Raw genomic sequence first — 18,633 nt, forward strand, 5'->3', positions numbered from 1 at the left:
GTGCTGCCCGACCCGACCAAAGCCGACTCTGTTTCAACGCTCGGGATGAGACTGAGGAGCACTTTGTTGGAATCGCTCCACGCCAGTTTGTGGTCCAAGCGGCTCCTTTGGCAGCACGAGCGTTCACCCTCCAACCACCGGATGAACGAGTCGAGCTCAGAAAAAACCCTGTTGGTCTGACAGCTTGCTGCTGTTTTTGTCAATCAAAAGCTTGGGAATTGATGTCTGAAACACCAAGGTCATTGCCCTGAAGTGACAGACACCTGTCTCCTCTCAAACCTGTTGAGCTTTTCCTGCAACTTCTGTTTTTGTCACTTACAGCGTTGAGTTGAAATCCACAAACTTCTTTTTTCTGCAGGCAAAGAACGGGGCTGTGTGTGTTGACGGATTTAACTTTGAGATCGCTGACCCCAGTCACTCCAAGCGAGCGAATGACAATTCCCAATTATGTCTGGACAGAAATCACAGAAGCATAGGATCTCTCCAGTTTGGAAACAGGCCATTCCGCCCGACGAGTCGCTCAGTGGTTCTCACTGCTGCCTGACAGCGCTACTAGGGACCCAGGCTCGATTCCAACTGTCGGGAGTCGATTCCGTGTCGAGTTTGCACATTCTCCCAGAGTCTGCGTGGGTTTGCTCCGGTTTCCTCCCACAGTCCAAAGACGGGCAGGTCGAGTGAATTGGCCATTCTAAATTGTCATCGATGCATTATTCAGTGAGAAACGGGTCTGGGCGGGTTACTCTTCAGAGGATCGATGTGGACTTGTTGGGCTGAAGGGCCTGTTTCCACACTGTAGCCAATCTAATTTATTCTAATCTCGTCAACACCGACCCTGCAGAGAGCAATCGACCCAGATCCATTGCGCACACTGCATCATTCTCCATTGAATGCTGACTAATCCACCCTTCCGGGCCCGCACAATCACCGGACACAATGGGACAATGAAGCATGGCCAATCCCGCAAACGCTACACATCTTTGTACTGAGAGCGGTAACCGGAGCAGCCGGAGCAAACCCACGCGCGGGCAGAATGTTCAAACTGCACAGACGGTGACGCGAGGGTCGATTGGAACCTGTGTCCCAAGCGCTTTGAGTCAGCCAGTGTGAACCAATCAGCCGCGAGCACTGAACGCAGCGCCACCCGGCTCCATAGCTCAGCGGTTAGAGCACTGGTTTTGTAAACCAGGGGTCGTGAGTTCAAATCTCACTGGGGCCTCGTCATCCGTGCTGCCCGACCCGGCCAGAGCCGACTCTGTTTCAACGCTCGGGTTTGAGACTGAGGAGCACTTTGTTGGAATCGCTCCACGCCAGTTTGTGGTCCAAGCGGCTCCTTTGGCAGCACGAGCGTTCACCCTCCAACCACCGGATGAACGAGTCGAGCTCAGAAAAAACCCTGTTGGTCTGACAGCTTGCTGCTGTTTTTGTCAATCAAGAGCTTGGGAATTGATGTCTGAAACACCAAGGTCATTGCCCTGAAGTGACAGACACCTGTCTCCTCTCAAACCTGTTGAGCTTTTCCTGCAACTTCTGTTTTTGTCACTTACAGCGTTGAGTTGAAATCCACAAACTTCTTTTTTCTGCAGGCAAAGAACGGGGCTGTGTGTGTTGACGGATTTAACTTTGAGATCGCTGACCCCAGTCACTCCAAGCGAGCGAATGACAATTCCCAATTATGTCTGGACAGAAATCACAGAAGCATAGGATCTCTCCAGTTTGGAAACAGGCCATTCCGCCCGACGAGTCGCTCAGTGGTTCTCACTGCTGCCTAACAGCGCTACTAGGGACCCAGGCTCGATTCCAACTGTCGGGAGTCGATTCCGTGTCGAGTTTGCACATTCTCCCAGAGTCTGCGTGGGTTTGCTCCGGTTTCCTCCCACAGTCCAAAGACGGGCAGGTCGAGTGAATTGGCCATTCTAAATTGTCATCGATGCATTATTCAGTGAGAAACGGGTCTGGGCGGGTTACTCTTCAGAGGATCGATGTGGACTTGTTGGGCTGAAGGGCCTGTTTCCACACTGTAGCCAATCTAATTTATTCTAATCTCGTCAACACCGACCCTGCAGAGAGCAATCGACCCAGATCCATTGCGCACACTGCATCATTCTCCATTGAATGCTGACTAATCCACCCTTCCGGGCCCGCACAATCACCGGACACAATGGGACAATGAAGCATGGCCAATCCCGCAAACGCTACACATCTTTGTACTGAGAGCGGTAACCGGAGCAGCCGTAGCAAACCCACGCGCGGGCAGAATGTTCAAACTGCACAGACGGTGACGCGAGGGTCGATTGGAACCTGTGTCCCAAGCGCTTTGAGTCAGCCAGTGTGAACCAATCAGCCGCGAGCGCTAAGCGCGGCGCCACCCGGCTCCATAGCTCAGCGGTTAGAGCACTGGTCTTGTAAACCAGGGGTCGTGAGTTCAAGTCTCACTGGGGCCTCGTCAACCGTGCTGCCCGACCCGACCAAAGCCGACTCTGTTTCAACGCTCGGGATGAGACTGAGGAGCACTTTGTTGGAATCGCTCCACGCCAGTTTGTGGTCCAAGCGGCTCCTTTGGCAGCACGAGCGTTCACCCTCCAACCACCGGATGAACGAGTCGAGCTCAGAAAAAACCCTGTTGGTCTGACAGCTTGCTGCTGTTTTTGTCAATCAAAAGCTTGGGAATTGATGTCTGAAACACCAAGGTCATTGCCCTGAAGTGACAGACACCTGTCTCCTCTCAAACCTGTTGAGCTTTTCCTGCAACTTCTGTTTTTGTCACTTACAGCGTTGAGTTGAAATCCACAAACTTCTTTTTTCTGCAGGCAAAGAACGGGGCTGTGTGTGTTGACGGATTTAACTTTGAGATCGCTGACCCCAGTCACTCCAAGCGAGCGAATGACAATTCCCAATTATGTCTGGACAGAAATCACAGAAGCATAGGATCTCTCCAGTTTGGAAACAGGCCATTCCGCCCGACGAGTCGCTCAGTGGTTCTCACTGCTGCCTGACAGCGCTACTAGGGACCCAGGCTCGATTCCAACTGTCGGGAGTCGATTCCGTGTCGAGTTTGCACATTCTCCCAGAGTCTGCGTGGGTTTGCTCCGGTTTCCTCCCACAGTCCAAAGACGGGCAGGTCGAGTGAATTGGCCATTCTAAATTGTCATCGATGCATTATTCAGTGAGAAACGGGTCTGGGCGGGTTACTCTTCAGAGGATCGATGTGGACTTGTTGGGCTGAAGGGCCTGTTTCCACACTGTAGCCAATCTAATTTATTCTAATCTCGTCAACACCGACCCTGCAGAGAGCAATCGACCCAGATCCATTGCGCACACTGCATCATTCTCCATTGAATGCTGACTAATCCACCCTTCCGGGCCCGCACAATCACCGGACACAATGGGACAATGAAGCATGGCCAATCCCGCAAACGCTACACATCTTTGTACTGAGAGCGGTAACCGGAGCAGCCGGAGCAAACCCACGCGCGGGCAGAATGTTCAAACTGCACAGACGGTGACGCGAGGGTCGATTGGAACCTGTGTCCCAAGCGCTTTGAGTCAGCCAGTGTGAACCAATCAGCCGCGAGCGCTGAGCGCAGCGCCACCCGGCTCCATAGCTCAGCGGTTAGAGCACTGGTTTTGTAAACCAGGGGTCGTGAGTTCAAATCTCACTGGGGCCTCGTCATCCGTGCTGCCCGACCCGGCCAGAGCCGACTCTGTTTCAACGCTCGGGTTTGAGACTGAGGAGCACTTTGTTGGAATCGCTCCACGCCAGTTTGTGGTCCAAGCGGCTCCTTTGGCAGCACGAGCGTTCACCCTCCAACCACCGGATGAACGAGTCGAGCTCAGAAAAAACCCTGTTGGTCTGACAGCTTGCTGCTGTTTTTGTCAATCAAGAGCTTGGGAATTGATGTCTGAAACACCAAGGTCATTGCCCTGAAGTGACAGACACCTGTCTCCTCTCAAACCTGTTGAGCTTTTCCTGCAACTTCTGTTTTTGTCACTTACAGCGTTGAGTTGAAATCCACAAACTTCTTTTTTCTGCAGGCAAAGAACGGGGCTGTGTGTGTTGACGGATTTAACTTTGAGATCGCTGACCCCAGTCACTCCAAGCGAGCGAATGACAATTCCCAATTATGTCTGGACAGAAATCACAGAAGCATAGGATCTCTCCAGTTTGGAAACAGGCCATTCCGCCCGACGAGTCGCTCAGTGGTTCTCACTGCTGCCTGACAGCGCTACTAGGGACCCAGGCACGATTCCAACTGTCGGGAGTCGATTCCGTGTCGAGTTTGCACATTCTCCCAGAGTCTGCGTGGGTTTGCTCGGGTTTCCTCCCACAGTCCAAAGACGGGCAGGTCGAGTGAATTGGCCATTCTAAATTGTCATCGATGCATTATTCAGTGAGAAACGGGTCTGGGCGGGTTACTCTTCAGAGGATCGATGTGGACTTGTTGGGCTGAAGGGCCTGTTTCCACACTGTAGCCAATCTAATTTATTCTAATCTCGTCAACACCGACCCTGCAGAGAGCAATCGACCCAGATCCATTGCGCACACTGCATCATTCTCCATTGAATGCTGACTAATCCACCCTTCCGGGCCCGCACAATCACCGGACACAATGGGACAATGAAGCATGGCCAATCCCGCAAACGCTACACATCTTTGTACTGAGAGCGGTAACCGGAGCAGCCGGAGCAAACCCACGCGCGGGCAGAATGTTCAAACTGCACAGACGGTGACGCGAGGGTCGATTGGAACCTGTGTCCCAAGCGCTTTGAGTCAGCCAGTGTGAACCAATCAGCCGCGAGCGCTGAGCGCAGGGCCCCCCGGCTCCATAGCTCAGCGGTTAGAGCACTGGTTTTGTAAACCAGGGGTCGTGAGTTCAAATCTCACTGGGGCCTCGTCATCCGTGCTGCCCGACCCGGCCAGAGCCGACTCTGTTTCAACGCTCGGGTTTGAGACTGAGGAGCACTTTGTTGGAATCGCTCCACGCCAGTTTGTGGTCCAAGCGGCTCCTTTGGCAGCACGAGCGTTCACCCCCCAACCACCGGATGAACGAGTCGAGCTCAGAAAAAACCCTGTTGGTCTGACAGCTTGCTGCTGTTTTTGTCAATCAAGAGCTTGGGAATTGATGTCTGAAACACCAAGGTCATTACCCTGAAGTGACAGACACCTGTCTCCTCTCAAACCTGTTGAGCTTTTCCTGCAACTTCTGTTTTTGTCACTTACAGCGTTGACTTGAAATCCACAAACTTCTTTTTTCTGCAGGCAAAGAACGGGGCTGTGTGTGTTGACGGATTTAACTTTGAGATCGCTGACCCCAGTCACTCCAAGCGAGCGAATGACAATTCCCAATTATGTCTGGACAGAAATCACAGAAGCATAGGATCTCTCCAGTTTGGAAACAGGCCATTCCGCCCGACGAGTCGCTCAGTGGTTCTCACTGCTGCCTGACAGCGCTACTAGGGACCCAGGCTCGATTCCAACTGTCGGGAGTCGATTCCGTGTCGAGTTTGCACATTCTCCCAGAGTCTGCGTGGGTTTGCTTCGGTTTCCTCCCACAGTCCAAAGACGGGCAGGTCGAGTGAATTGGCCATTCTAAATTGTCATCGATGCATTATTCAGTGAGAAACGGGTCTGGGCGGGTTACTCTTCAGAGGATCGATGTGGACTTGTTGGGCTGAAGGGCCTGTTTCCACACTGTAGCCAATCTAATTTATTCTAATCTCGTCAACACCGACCCTGCAGAGAGCAATCGACCCAGATCCATTGCGCACACTGCATCATTCTCCATTGAATGCTGACTAATCCACCCTTCCGGGCCCGCACAATCACCGGACACAATGGGACAATGAAGCATGGCCAATCCCGCAAACGCTACACATCTTTGTACTGAGAGCGGTAACCGGAGCAGCCGGAGCAAACCCACGCGCGGGCAGAATGTTCAAACTGCACAGACGGTGACGCGAGGGTCGATTGGAACCTGTGTCCCAAGCGCTTTGAGTCAGCCAGTGTGAACCAATCAGCCGCGAGCGCTGAACGCAGCGCCACCCGGCTCCATAGCTCAGTGGTTAGAGCACTGGTCTTGTAAACCAGGGGTCGTGAGTTCAAATCTCACTGGGGCCTCGTCATCCGTGCTGCCCGGCGCGGCCAGAGCCGACTCTGTTTCAACGCTCGGGATGAGACTGAGGAGCACTTTGTTGGAATCGCTCCACGCCAGTTTGTGGTCCAAGCGGCTCCTTTGGCAGCACGAGCTTTCACCCTCCAACCACCGGATGAACGAGTCGAGCTCAGAAAAAACCCTGTTGGTCTGACCGCTTGCTGCTGTTTTTGTCAATCAAGAGCTTGGGAATTGATGTCTGAAACACCAAGGTCATTACCCTGAAGTGACAGACACCTGTCTCCTCTCAAACCTGTTGAGCTTTTCCTGCAACTTCTGTTTTTGTCACTTACAGCGTTGAGTTGAAATCCACAAACTTCTTTTTTCTGCAGGCAAAGAACGGGGCTGTGTGTGTTGACGGATTTAACTTTGAGATCGCTGACCCCAGTCACTCCAAGCGAGCGAATGACAATTCCCAATTATGTCTGGACAGAAATCACAGAAGCATAGGATCTCTCCAGTTTGGAAACAGGCCATTCCGCCCGACGAGTCGCTCAGTGGTTCTCACTGCTGCCTGACAGCGCTACTAGGGACCCAGGCTCGATTCCAACTGTCGGGAGTCGATTCCGTGTCGAGTTTGCACATTCTCCCAGAGTCTGCGTGGGTTTGCTCCGGTTTCCTCCCACAGTCCAAAGACGGGCAGGTCGAGTGAATTGGCCATTCTAAATTGTCATCGATGCATTATTCAGTGAGAAACGGGTCTGGGCGGGTTACTCTTCAGAGGATCGATGTGGACTTGTTGGGCTGAAGGGCCTGTTTCCACACTGTAGCCAATCTAATTTATTCTAATCTCGTCAACACCGACCCTGCAGAGAGCAATCGACCCAGATCCATTGCGCACACTGCATCATTCTCCATTGAATGCTGACTAATCCACCCTTCCGGGCCCGCACAATCACCGGACACAATGGGACAATGAAGCATGGCCAATCCCGCAAACGCTACACATCTTTGTACTGAGAGCGGTAACCGGAGCAGCCGGAGCAAACCCACGCGCGGGCAGAATGTTCAAACTGCACAGACGGTGACGCGAGGGTCGATTGGAACCTGTGTCCCAAGCGCTTTGAGTCAGCCAGTGTGAACCAATCAGCCGCGAGCGCTAAGCGCGGCGCCACCCGGCTCCATAGCTCAGCGGTTAGAGCACTGGTCTTGTAAACCAGGGGTCGTGAGTTCAAGTCTCACTGGGGCCTCGTCAACCGTGCTGCCCGACCCGACCAAAGCCGACTCTGTTTCAACGCTCGGGATGAGACTGAGGAGCACTTTGTTGGAATCGCTCCACGCCAGTTTGTGGTCCAAGCGGCTCCTTTGGCAGCACGAGCGTTCACCCTCCAACCACCGGATGAACGAGTCGAGCTCAGAAAAAACCCTGTTGGTCTGACAGCTTGCTGCTGTTTTTGTCAATCAAGAGCTTGGGAATTGATGTCTGAAACACCAAGGTCATTGCCCTGAAGTGACAGACACCTGTCTCCTCTCAAACCTGTTGAGCTTTTCCTGCAACTTCTGTTTTTGTCACTTACAGCGTTGAGTTGAAATCCACAAACTTCTTTTTTCTGCAGGCAAAGAACGGGGCTGTGTGTGTTGACGGATTTAACTTTGAGATCGCTGACCCCAGTCACTCCAAGCGAGCGAATGACAATTCCCAATTATGTCTGGACAGAAATCACAGAAGCATAGGATCTCTCCAGTTTGGAAACAGGCCATTCCGCCCGACGAGTCGCTCAGTGGTTCTCACTGCTGCCTGACAGCGCTACTAGGGACCCAGGCTCGATTCCAACTGTCGGGAGTCGATTCCGTGTCGAGTTTGCACATTCTCCCAGAGTCTGCGTGGGTTTGCTCCGGTTTCCTCCCACAGTCCAAAGACGGGCAGGTCGAGTGAATTGGCCATTCTAAATTGTCATCGATGCATTATTCAGTGAGAAACGGGTCTGGGCGGGTTACTCTTCAGAGGATCGATGTGGACTTGTTGGGCTGAAGGGCCTGTTTCCACACTGTAGCCAATCTAATTTATTCTAATCTCGTCAACACCGACCCTGCAGAGAGCAATCGACCCAGATCCATTGCGCACACTGCATCATTCTCCATTGAATGCTGACTAATCCACCCTTCCGGGCCCGCACAATCACCGGACACAATGGGACAATGAAGCATGGCCAATCCCGCAAACGCTACACATCTTTGTACTGAGAGCGGTAACCGGAGCAGCCGGAGCAAACCCACGCGCGGGCAGAATGTTCAAACTGCACAGACGGTGACGCGAGGGTCGATTGGAACCTGTGTCCCAAGCGCTTTGAGTCAGCCAGTGTGAACCAATCAGCCGCGAGCGCTGAGTGCAGCGCCACCCGGCTCCATAGCTCAGCGGTTAGAGCACTGGTTTTGTAAACCAGGGGTCGTGAGTTCAAATCTCACTGGGGCCTCGTCATCCGTGCTGCCCGACCCGGCCAGAGCCGACTCTGTTTCAATGCTCGGGTTTGAGACTGAGGAGCACTTTGTTGGAATCGCTCCACGCCAGTTTGTGGTCCAAGCGGCTCCTTTGGCAGCACGAGCGTTCACCCCCCAACCACCGGATGAACGAGTCGAGCTCAGAAAAAACCCTGTTGGTCTGACAGCTTGCTGCTGTTTTTGTCAATCAAGAGCTTGGGAATTGATGTCTGAAACACCAAGGTCATTACCCTGAAGTGACAGACACCTGTCTCCTCTCAAACCTGTTGAGCTTTTCCTGCAACTTCTGTTTTTGTCACTTACAGCGTTGAGTTGAAATCCACAAACTTCTTTTTTCTGCAGGCAAAGAACGGGGCTGTGTGTGTTGACGGATTTAACTTTGAGATCGCTGACCCCAGTCACTCCAAGCGAGCGAATGACAATTCCCAATTATGTCTGGACAGAAATCACAGAAGCATAGGATCTCTCCAGTTTGGAAACAGGCCATTCCGCCCGACGAGTCGCTCAGTGGTTCTCACTGCTGCCTGACAGCGCTACTAGGGACCCAGGCTCGATTCCAACTGTCGGGAGTCGATTCCGTGTCGAGTTTGCACATTCTCCCAGAGTCTGCGTGGGTTTGCTCGGGTTTCCTCCCACAGTCCAAAGACGGGCAGGTCGAGTGAATTGGCCATTCTAAATTGTCATCGATGCATTATTCAGTGAGAAACGGGTCTGGGCGGGTTACTCTTCAGAGGATCGATGTGGACTTGTTGGGCTGAAGGGCCTGTTTCCACACTGTAGCCAATCTAATTTATTCTAATCTCGTCAACACCGACCCTGCAGAGAGCAATCGACCCAGATCCATTGCGCACACTGCATCATTCTCCATTGAATGCTGACTAATCCACCCTTCCGGGCCCGCACAATCACCGGACACAATGGGACAATGAAGCATGGCCAATCCCGCAAACGCTACACATCTTTGTACTGAGAGCGGTAACCGGAGCAGCCGGAGCAAACCCACGCGCGGGCAGAATGTTCAAACTGCACAGACGGTGACGCGAGGGTCGATTGGAACCTGTGTCCCAAGCGCTTTGAGTCAGCCAGTGTGAACCAATCAGCCGCGAGCGCTGAGCGCAGCGCCACCCGGCTCCATAGCTCAGCGGTTAGAGCACTGGTTTTGTAAACCAGGGGTCGTGAGTTCAAATCTCACTGGGGCCTCGTCATCCGTGCTGCCCGACCCGGCCAGAGCCGACTCTGTTTCAACGCTCGGGTTTGAGACTGAGGAGCACTTTGTTGGAATCGCTCCACGCCAGTTTGTGGTCCAAGCGGCTCCTTTGGCAGCACGAGCGTTCACCCCCCAACCACCGGATGAACGAGTCGAGCTCAGAAAAAACCCTGTTGGTCTGACAGCTTGCTGCTGTTTTTGTCAATCAAGAGCTTGGGAATTGATGTCTGAAACACCAAGGTCATTACCCTGAAGTGACAGACACCTGTCTCCTCTCAAACCTGTTGAGCTTTTCCTGCAACTTCTGTTTTTGTCACTTACAGCGTTGAGTTGAAATCCACAAACTTCTTTTTTCTGCAGGCAAAGAACGGGGCTGTGTGTGTTGACGGATTTAACTTTGAGATCGCTGACCCCAGTCACTCCAAGCGAGCGAATGACAATTCCCAATTATGTCTGGACAGAAATCACAGAAGCATAGGATCTCTCCAGTTTGGAAACAGGCCATTCCGCCCGACGAGTCGCTCAGTGGTTCTCACTGCTGCCTGACAGCGCTACTAGGGACCCAGGCTCGATTCCAACTGTCGGGAGTCGATTCCGTGTCGAGTTTGCACATTCTCCCAGAGTCTGCGTGGGTTTGCTCGGGTTTCCTCCCACAGTCCAAAGACGGGCAGGTCGAGTGAATTGGCCATTCTAAATTGTCATCGATGCATTATTCAGTGAGAAACGGGTCTGGGCGGGTTACTCTTCAGAGGATCGATGTGGACTTGTTGGGCTGAAGGGCCTGTTTCCACACTGTAGCCAATCTAATTTATTCTAATCTCGTCAACACCGACCCTGCAGAGAGCAATCGACCCAGATCCATTGCGCACACTGCATCATTCTCCATTGAATGCTGACTAATCCACCCTTCCGGGCCCGCACAATCACCGGACACAATGGGACAATGAAGCATGGCCAATCCCGCAAACGCTACACATCTTTGTACTGAGAGCGGTAACCGGAGCAGCCGGAGCAAACCCACGCGCGGGCAGAATGTTCAAACTGCACAGACGGTGACGCGAGGGTCGATTGGAACCTGTGTCCCAAGCGCTTTGAGTCAGCCAGTGTGAACCAATCAGCCGCGAGCGCTGAGCGCAGCGCCACCCGGCTCCATAGCTCAGCGGTTAGAGCACTGGTTTTGTAAACCAGGGGTCGTGAGTTCAAATCTCACTGGGGCCTCGTCATCCGTGCTGCCCGACCCGGCCAGAGCCGACTCTGTTTCAACGCTCGGGTTTGAGACTGAGGAGCACTTTGTTGGAATCGCTCCACGCCAGTTTGTGGTCCAAGCGGCTCCTTTGGCAGCACGAGCGTTCACCCCCCAACCACCGGATGAACGAGTCGAGCTCAGAAAAAACCCTGTTGGTCTGACAGCTTGCTGCTGTTTTTGTCAATCAAGAGCTTGGGAATTGATGTCTGAAACACCAAGGTCATTACCCTGAAGTGACAGACACCTGTCTCCTCTCAAACCTGTTGAGCTTTTCCTGCAACTTCTGTTTTTGTCACTTACAGCGTTGAGTTGAAATCCACAAACTTCTTTTTTCTGCAGGCAAAGAACGGGGCTGTGTGTGTTGACGGATTTAACTTTGAGATCGCTGACCCCAGTCACTCCAAGCGAGCGAATGACAATTCCCAATTATGTCTGGACAGAAATCACAGAAGCATAGGATCTCTCCAGTTTGGAAACAGGCCATTCCGCCCGACGAGTCGCTCAGTGGTTCTCACTGCTGCCTGACAGCGCTACTAGGGACCCAGGCTCGATTCCAACTGTCGGGAGTCGATTCCGTGTCGAGTTTGCACATTCTCCCAGAGTCTGCGTGGGTTTGCTCGGGTTTCCTCCCACAGTCCAAAGACGGGCAGGTCGAGTGAATTGGCCATTCTAAATTGTCATCGATGCATTATTCAGTGAGAAACGGGTCTGGGCGGGTTACTCTTCAGAGGATCGATGTGGACTTGTTGGGCTGAAGGGCCTGTTTCCACACTGTAGCCAATCTAATTTATTCTAATCTCGTCAACACCGACCCTGCAGAGAGCAATCGACCCAGATCCATTGCGCACACTGCATCATTCTCCATTGAATGCTGACTAATCCACCCTTCCGGGCCCGCACAATCACCGGACACAATGGGACAATGAAGCATGGCCAATCCCGCAAACGCTACACATCTTTGTACTGAGAGCGGTAACCGGAGCAGCCGGAGCAAACCCACGCGCGGGCAGAATGTTCAAACTGCACAGACGGTGACGCGAGGGTCGATTGGAACCTGTGTCCCAAGCGCTTTGAGTCAGCCAGTGTGAACCAATCAGCCGCGAGCGCTGAACGCAGCGCCACCCGGCTCCATAGCTCAGCGGTTAGAGCACTGGTCTTGTAAACCAGGGGTCGTGAGCTCAAATCTCACTGGGGCCTCGTCATCCGTGCTGCCCGGCCCGGCCAGAGCCGACTCTGTTTCAACGCTCGGGATGAGACTGAGGAGCACTTTGTTGGAATCGCTCCACGCCAGTTTGTGGTCCAAGCGGCTCCTTTGGCAGCACGAGCATTCACCCTCCAACCACCGGATGAACGAGTCGAGCTCAGAAAAAACCCTGTTGGTCTGACCGCTTGCTGCTGTTTTTGTCAATCAAGAGCTTGGGAATTGATGTCTGAAACACCAAGGTCATTACCCTGAAGTGACAGACACCTGTCTCCTCTCAAACCTGTTGAGCTTTTCCTGCAACTTCTGTTTTTGTCACTTACAGCGTTGAGTTGAAATCCACAAACTTCTTTTTTCTGCAGGCAAAGAACGGGGCTGTGTGTGTTGACGGATTTAACTTTGAGATCGCTGACCCCAGTCACTCCAAGCGAGCGAATGACAATTCCCAATTATGTCTGGACAGAAATCACAGAAGCATAGGATCTCTCCAGTTTGGAAACAGGCCATTCCGCCCGACGAGTCGCTCAGTGGTTCTCACTGCTGCCTAACAGCGCTACTAGGGACCCAGGCTCGATTCCAACTGTCGGGAGTCGATTCCGTGTCGAGTTTGCACATTCTCCCAGAGTCTGCGTGGGTTTGCTCCGGTTTCCTCCCACAGTCCAAAGACGGGCAGGTCGAGTGAATTGGCCATTCTAAATTGTCATCGATGCATTATTCAGTGAGAAACGGGTCTGGGCGTGTTACTCTTCAGAGGATCGATGTGGACTTGTTGGGCTGAAGGGCCTGTTTCCACACTGTAGCCAATCTAATTTATTCTAATCTCGTCAACACCGACCCTGCAGAGAGCAATCGACCCAGATCCATTGCGCACACTGCATCATTCTCCATTGAATGCTGACTAATCCACCCTTCCGGGCCCGCACAATCACCGGACACAATGGGACAATGAAGCATGGCCAATCCCGCAAACGCTACACATCTTTGTACTGAGAGCGGTAACCGGAGCAGCCGGAGCAAACCCACGCGCGGGCAGAATGTTCAAACTGCACAGACGGTGACGCGAGGGTCGATTGGAACCTGTGTCCCAAGCGCTTTGAGTCAGCCAGTGTGAACCAATCAGCCGCGAGCGCTAAGCGCGGCGCCACCCGGCTCCATAGCTCAGCGGTTAGAGCACTGGTCTTGTAAACCAGGGGTCGTGAGTTCAAGTCTCACTGGGGCCTCGTCAACCGTGCTGCCCGACCCGACCAAAGCCGACTCTGTTTCAACGCTGGGGATGAGACTGCGGAGCACTTTGTTGGAATCGCTCCACGCCAGTTTGTGGTCCAAGCGGCTCCTTTGGCAGCACGAGCGTTCACCCTCCAACCACCGGATGAACGAGTCGAGCTCAGAAAAAACCCTGTTGGTCTGACAGCTTGCTGCTGTTTTTGTCAATCAAGAGCTTGGGAATTGATGTCTGAAACACCAAGGTCATTGCCCTGAAGTGACAGACACCTGTCTCCTCTCAAACCTGTTGAGCTTTTCCTGCAACTTCTGTTTTTGTCACTTACAGCGTTGAGTTGAAATCCACAAACTTCTTTTTTCTGCAGGCAAAGAACGGGGCTGTGTGTGTTGACGGATTTAACTTTGAGATCGCTGACCCCAGTCACTCCAAGCGAGCGAATGACAATTCCCAATTATGTCTGGACAGAAATCACAGAAGCATAGGATCTCTCCAGTTTGGAAACAGGCCATTCCGCCCGACGAGTCGCTCAGTGGTTCTCACTGCTGCCTGACAGCGCTACTAGGGACCCAGGCTCGATTCCAACTGTCGGGAGTCGATTCCGTGTCGAGTTTGCACATTCTCCCAGAGTCTGCGTGGGTTTGCTCCGGTTTCCTCCCACAGTCCAAAGACGGGCAGGTCGAGTGAATTGGCCATTCTAAATTGTCATCGATGCATTATTCAGTGAGAAACGGGTCTGGGCGGGTTACTCTTCAGAGGATCGATGTGGACTTGTTGGGCTGAAGGGCCTGTTTCCACACTGTAGCCAATCTAATTTATTCTAATCTCGTCAACACCGACCCTGCAGAGAGCAATCGACCCAGATCCATTGCGCACACTGCATCATTCTCCATTGAATGCTGACTAATCCACCCTTCCGGGCCCGCACAATCACCGGACACAATGGGACAATGAAGCATGGCCAATCCCGCAAACGCTACACATCTTTGTACTGAGAGCGGTAACCGGAGCAGCCGGAGCAAACCCACGCGCGGGCAGAATGTTCAAACTGCACAGACGGTGACGCGAGGGTCGATTGGAACCTGTGTCCCAAGCGCTTTGAGTCAGCCAGTGTGAACCAATCAGCCGCGAGCGCTAAACGCAGCGCCACCCGGCTCCATAGCTCAGCGGTTAGAGCACTGGTCTTGTAAACCAGGGGTCGTGAGTTCAAATCTCACTGGGGCCTCGTCATCCGTGCTGCCCGGCCCGGCCAGAGCCGACTCTGTTTCAACGCTCGGGATGAGACTGAGGAGCACTTTGTTGGAATCGCTCCACGCCAGTTTGTGGTCCAAGCGGCTCCTTTGGCAGCACGAGCATTCACCCTCCAACCACCGGATGAACGAGTCGAGCTCAGAAAAAACCCTGTTGGTCTGACCGCTTGCTGCTGTTTTTGTCAATCAAGAGCTTGGGAATTGATGTCTGAAACACCAAGGTCATTACCCTGAAGTGACAGACACCTGTCTCCTCTCAAACCTGTTGAGCTTTTCCTGCAACTTCTGTTTTTGTCACTTACAGCGTTGAGTTGAAATCCACAAACTTCTTTTTTCTGCAGGCAAAGAACGGGGCTGTGTGTGTTGACGGATTTAACTTTGAGATCGCTGACCCCAGTCACTCCAAGCGAGCGAATGACAATTCCCAATTATGTCTGGACAGAAATCACAGAAGCATAGGATCTCTCCAGTTTGGAAACAGGCCATTCCGCCCGACGAGTCGCTCAGTGGTTCTCACTGCTGCCTAACAGCGCTACTAGGGACCCAGGCTCGATTCCAACTGTCGGGAGTCGATTCCGTGTCGAGTTTGCACATTCTCCCAGAGTCTGCGTGGGTTTGCTCCGGTTTCCTCCCACAGTCCAAAGACGGGCAGGTCGAGTGAATTGGCCATTCTAAATTGTCATCGATGCATTATTCAGTGAGAAACGGGTCTGGGCGGGTTACTCTTCAGAGGATCGATGTGGACTTGTTGGGCTGAAGGGCCTGTTTCCACACTGTAGCCAATCTAATTTATTCTAATCTCGTCAACACCGACCCTGCAGAGAGCAATCGACCCAGATCCATTGCGCACACTGCATCATTCTCCATTGAATGCTGACTAATCCACCCTTCCGGGCCCGCACAATCACCGGACACAATGGGACAATGAAGCATGGCCAATCCCGCAAACGCTACACATCTTTGTACTGAGAGCGGTAACCGGAGCAGCCGGAGCAAACCCACGCGCGGGCAGAATGTTCAAACTGCACAGACGGTGACGCGAGGGTCGATTGGAACCTGTGTCCCAAGCGCTTTGAGTCAGCCAGTGTGAACCAATCAGCCGCGAGCGCTAAGCGCGGCGCCACCCGGCTCCATAGCTCAGCGGTTAGAGCACTGGTCTTGTAAACCAGGGGTCGTGAGTTCAAATCTCACTGGGGCCTCGTCAACCGTGCTGCCCGACCCGACCAAAGCCGACTCTGTTTCAACGCTCGGGATGAGACTGAGGAGCACTTTGTTGGAATCGCTCCACGCCAGTTTGTGGTCCAAGCGGCTCCTTTGGCAGCACGAGCATTCACCCTCCAACCACCGGATGAACGAGTCGAGCTCAGAAAAAACCCTGTTGGTCTGACCGCTTGCTGCTGTTTTTGTCAATCAAGAGCTTGGGAATTGATGTCTGAAACACCAAGGTCATTACCCTGAAGTGACAGACACCTGTCTCCTCTCAAACCTGTTGAGCTTTTCCTGCAACTTCTGTTTTTGTCACTTACAGCGTTGAGTTGAAATCCACAAACTTCTTTTTTCTGCAGGCAAAGAACGGGGCTGTGTGTGTTGACGGATTTAACTTTGAGATCGCTGACCCCAGTCACTCCAAGCGAGCGAATGACAATTCCCAATTATGTCTGGACAGAAATCACAGAAGCATAGGATCTCTCCAGTTTGGAAACAGGCCATTCCGCCCGACGAGTCGCTCAGTGGTTCTCACTGCTGCCTGACAGCGCTACTAGGGACCCAGGCTCGATTCCAACTGTCGGGAGTCGATTCCGTGTCGAGTTTGCACATTCTCCCAGAGTCTGCGTGGGTTTGCTCCGGTTTCCTCCCACAGTCCAAAGACGGGCAGGTCGAGTGAATTGGCCATTCTAAATTGTCATCGATGCATTATTCAGTGAGAAACGGGTCTGGGCGGGTTACTCTTCAGAGGATCGATGTGGACTTGTTGGGCTGAAGGGCCTGTTTCCACACTGTAGCCAATCTAATTTATTCTAATCTCGTCAACACCGACCCTGCAGAGAGCAATCGACCCAGATCCATTGCGCACACTGCATCATTCTCCATTGAATGCTGACTAATCCACCCTTCCGGGCCCGCACAATCACCGGACACAATGGGACAATGAAGCATGGCCAATCCCGCAAACGCTACACATCTTTGTACTGAGAGCGGTAACCGGAGCAGCCGGAGCAAACCCACGCGCGGGCAGAATGTTCAAACTGCACAGACGGTGACGCGAGGGTCGATTGGAACCTGTGTCCCAAGCGCTTTGAGTCAGCCAGTGTGAACCAATCAGCCGCGAGCGCTAAGCGCGGCGCCACCCGGCTCCATAGCTCAGCGGTTAGAGCACTGGTCTTGTAAACCAGGGGTCGTGAGTTCAAATCTCACTGGGGCCTCGTCAACCGTGCTGCCCGACCCGACCAAAGCCGACTCTGTTTCAACGCTCGGGATGAGACTGAGGAGCACTTTGTTGGAATCGCTCCACGCCAGTTTGTGGTCCAAGCGGCTCCTTTGGCAGCACGAGCGTTCACCCTCCAACCACCGGATGAACGAGTCGAGCTCAGAAAAAACCCTGTTGGTCTGACAGCTTGCTGCTGTTTTTGTCAATCAAGAGCTTGGGAATTGATGTCTGAAACACCAAGGTCATTGCCCTGAAGTGACAGACACCTGTCTCCTCTCAAACCTGTTGAGCTTTTCCTGCAACTTCTGTTTTTGTCACTTACAGCGTTGAGTTGAAATCCACAAACTTCTTTTTTCTGCAGGCAAAGAACGGGGCTGTGTGTGTTGACGGATTTAACTTTGAGATCGCTGACCCCAGTCACTCCAAGCGAGCGAATGACAATTCCCAATTATGTCTGGACAGAAATCACAGAAGCATAGGATCTCTCCAGTTTGGAAACAGGCCATTCCGCCCGACGAGTCGCTCAGTGGTTCTCACTGCTGCCTGACAGCGCTACTAGGGACCCAGGCTCGATTCCAACTGTCGGGAGTCGATTCCGTGTCGAGTTTGCACATTCTCCCAGAGTCTGCGTGGGTTTGCTCGGGTTTCCTCCCACAGTCCAAAGACGGGCAGGTCGAGTGAATTGGCCATTCTAAATTGTCATCGATGCATTATTCAGTGAGAAACGGGTCTGGGCGGGTTACTCTTCAGAGGATCGATGTGGACTTGTTGGGCTGAAGGGCCTGTTTCCACACTGTAGCCAATCTAATTTATTCTAATCTCGTCAACACCGACCCTGCAGAGAGCAATCGACCCAGATCCATTGCGCACACTGCATCATTCTCCATTGAATGCTGACTAATCCACCCTTCCGGGCCCGCACAATCACCGGACACAATGGGACAATGAAGCATGGCCAATCCCGCAAACGCTACACATCTTTGTACTGAGAGCGGTAACCGGAGCAGCCGGAGCAAACCCACGCGCGGGCAGAATGTTCAAACTGCACAGACGGTGACGCGAGGGTCGATTGGAACCTGTGTCCCAAGCGCTTTGAGTCAGCCAGTGTGAACCAATCAGCCGCGAGCGCTGAGTGCAGCGCCACCCGGCTCCATAGCTCAGCGGTTAGAGCACTGGTTTTGTAAACCAGGGGTCGTGAGTTCAAATCTCCCTGGGGCCTCGTCATCCGTGCTGCCCGACCCGGCCAGAGCCGACTCTGTTTCAACCCTCGGGTTTGAGACTGAGGAGCACTTTGTTGGAATCGCTCCACGCCAGTTTGTGGTCCAAGCGGCTCCTTTGGCAGCACGAGCGTTCACCCCCCAACCACCGGATGAACGAGTCGAGCTCAGAAAAAACCCTGTTGGTCTGACAGCTTGCTGCTGTTTTTGTCAATCAAGAGCTTGGGAATTGATGTCTGAAACACCAAGGTCATTACCCTGAAGTGACAGACACCTG

The 18,633-nt window shown here is 52.9% G+C and overlaps 15 non-coding genes across 15 annotated transcripts; all 15 read left to right on the plus strand.

The window, feature by feature from the left end:
* Positions 1-1,143: 1,143 nt before the first annotated feature.
* Positions 1,144-1,216, plus strand: trnat-ugu (transfer RNA threonine (anticodon UGU)). Its single transcript has one exon. It is a non-coding gene; the product is annotated as a tRNA-Thr (tRNA).
* A 1,152-nt stretch (positions 1,217-2,368) lies between these two features.
* trnat-ugu (transfer RNA threonine (anticodon UGU)) lies at positions 2,369-2,441 on the plus strand. The gene has a single exon. It is a non-coding gene; the product is annotated as a tRNA-Thr (tRNA).
* Positions 2,442-3,592: 1,151 nt separating this feature from the next.
* On the plus strand, positions 3,593-3,665 carry trnat-ugu (transfer RNA threonine (anticodon UGU)). Its single transcript has one exon. It is a non-coding gene; the product is annotated as a tRNA-Thr (tRNA).
* A 1,152-nt stretch (positions 3,666-4,817) lies between these two features.
* Positions 4,818-4,890, plus strand: trnat-ugu (transfer RNA threonine (anticodon UGU)). Its single transcript has one exon. It is a non-coding gene; the product is annotated as a tRNA-Thr (tRNA).
* Positions 4,891-6,042: 1,152 nt separating this feature from the next.
* On the plus strand, positions 6,043-6,115 carry trnat-ugu (transfer RNA threonine (anticodon UGU)). Its single transcript has one exon. It is a non-coding gene; the product is annotated as a tRNA-Thr (tRNA).
* Positions 6,116-7,266: 1,151 nt separating this feature from the next.
* trnat-ugu (transfer RNA threonine (anticodon UGU)) lies at positions 7,267-7,339 on the plus strand. The gene has a single exon. It is a non-coding gene; the product is annotated as a tRNA-Thr (tRNA).
* A 1,151-nt stretch (positions 7,340-8,490) lies between these two features.
* trnat-ugu (transfer RNA threonine (anticodon UGU)) lies at positions 8,491-8,563 on the plus strand. Its single transcript has one exon. It is a non-coding gene; the product is annotated as a tRNA-Thr (tRNA).
* A 1,152-nt stretch (positions 8,564-9,715) lies between these two features.
* Positions 9,716-9,788, plus strand: trnat-ugu (transfer RNA threonine (anticodon UGU)). The gene has a single exon. It is a non-coding gene; the product is annotated as a tRNA-Thr (tRNA).
* Positions 9,789-10,940: 1,152 nt separating this feature from the next.
* On the plus strand, positions 10,941-11,013 carry trnat-ugu (transfer RNA threonine (anticodon UGU)). Its single transcript has one exon. It is a non-coding gene; the product is annotated as a tRNA-Thr (tRNA).
* Positions 11,014-12,165: 1,152 nt separating this feature from the next.
* Positions 12,166-12,238, plus strand: trnat-ugu (transfer RNA threonine (anticodon UGU)). The gene has a single exon. It is a non-coding gene; the product is annotated as a tRNA-Thr (tRNA).
* Positions 12,239-13,389: 1,151 nt separating this feature from the next.
* Positions 13,390-13,462, plus strand: trnat-ugu (transfer RNA threonine (anticodon UGU)). The gene has a single exon. It is a non-coding gene; the product is annotated as a tRNA-Thr (tRNA).
* A 1,151-nt stretch (positions 13,463-14,613) lies between these two features.
* On the plus strand, positions 14,614-14,686 carry trnat-ugu (transfer RNA threonine (anticodon UGU)). Its single transcript has one exon. It is a non-coding gene; the product is annotated as a tRNA-Thr (tRNA).
* Positions 14,687-15,837: 1,151 nt separating this feature from the next.
* trnat-ugu (transfer RNA threonine (anticodon UGU)) lies at positions 15,838-15,910 on the plus strand. The gene has a single exon. It is a non-coding gene; the product is annotated as a tRNA-Thr (tRNA).
* Positions 15,911-17,061: 1,151 nt separating this feature from the next.
* trnat-ugu (transfer RNA threonine (anticodon UGU)) lies at positions 17,062-17,134 on the plus strand. Its single transcript has one exon. It is a non-coding gene; the product is annotated as a tRNA-Thr (tRNA).
* Positions 17,135-18,285: 1,151 nt separating this feature from the next.
* trnat-ugu (transfer RNA threonine (anticodon UGU)) lies at positions 18,286-18,358 on the plus strand. Its single transcript has one exon. It is a non-coding gene; the product is annotated as a tRNA-Thr (tRNA).
* The last annotated feature ends 275 nt before the right edge of the window (positions 18,359-18,633 follow it).

This window comes from Chiloscyllium punctatum, chromosome 34, assembly GCF_047496795.1.
Source record: "Chiloscyllium punctatum isolate Juve2018m chromosome 34, sChiPun1.3, whole genome shotgun sequence".
Lineage (NCBI taxonomy): Eukaryota > Metazoa > Chordata > Chondrichthyes > Orectolobiformes > Hemiscylliidae > Chiloscyllium > Chiloscyllium punctatum.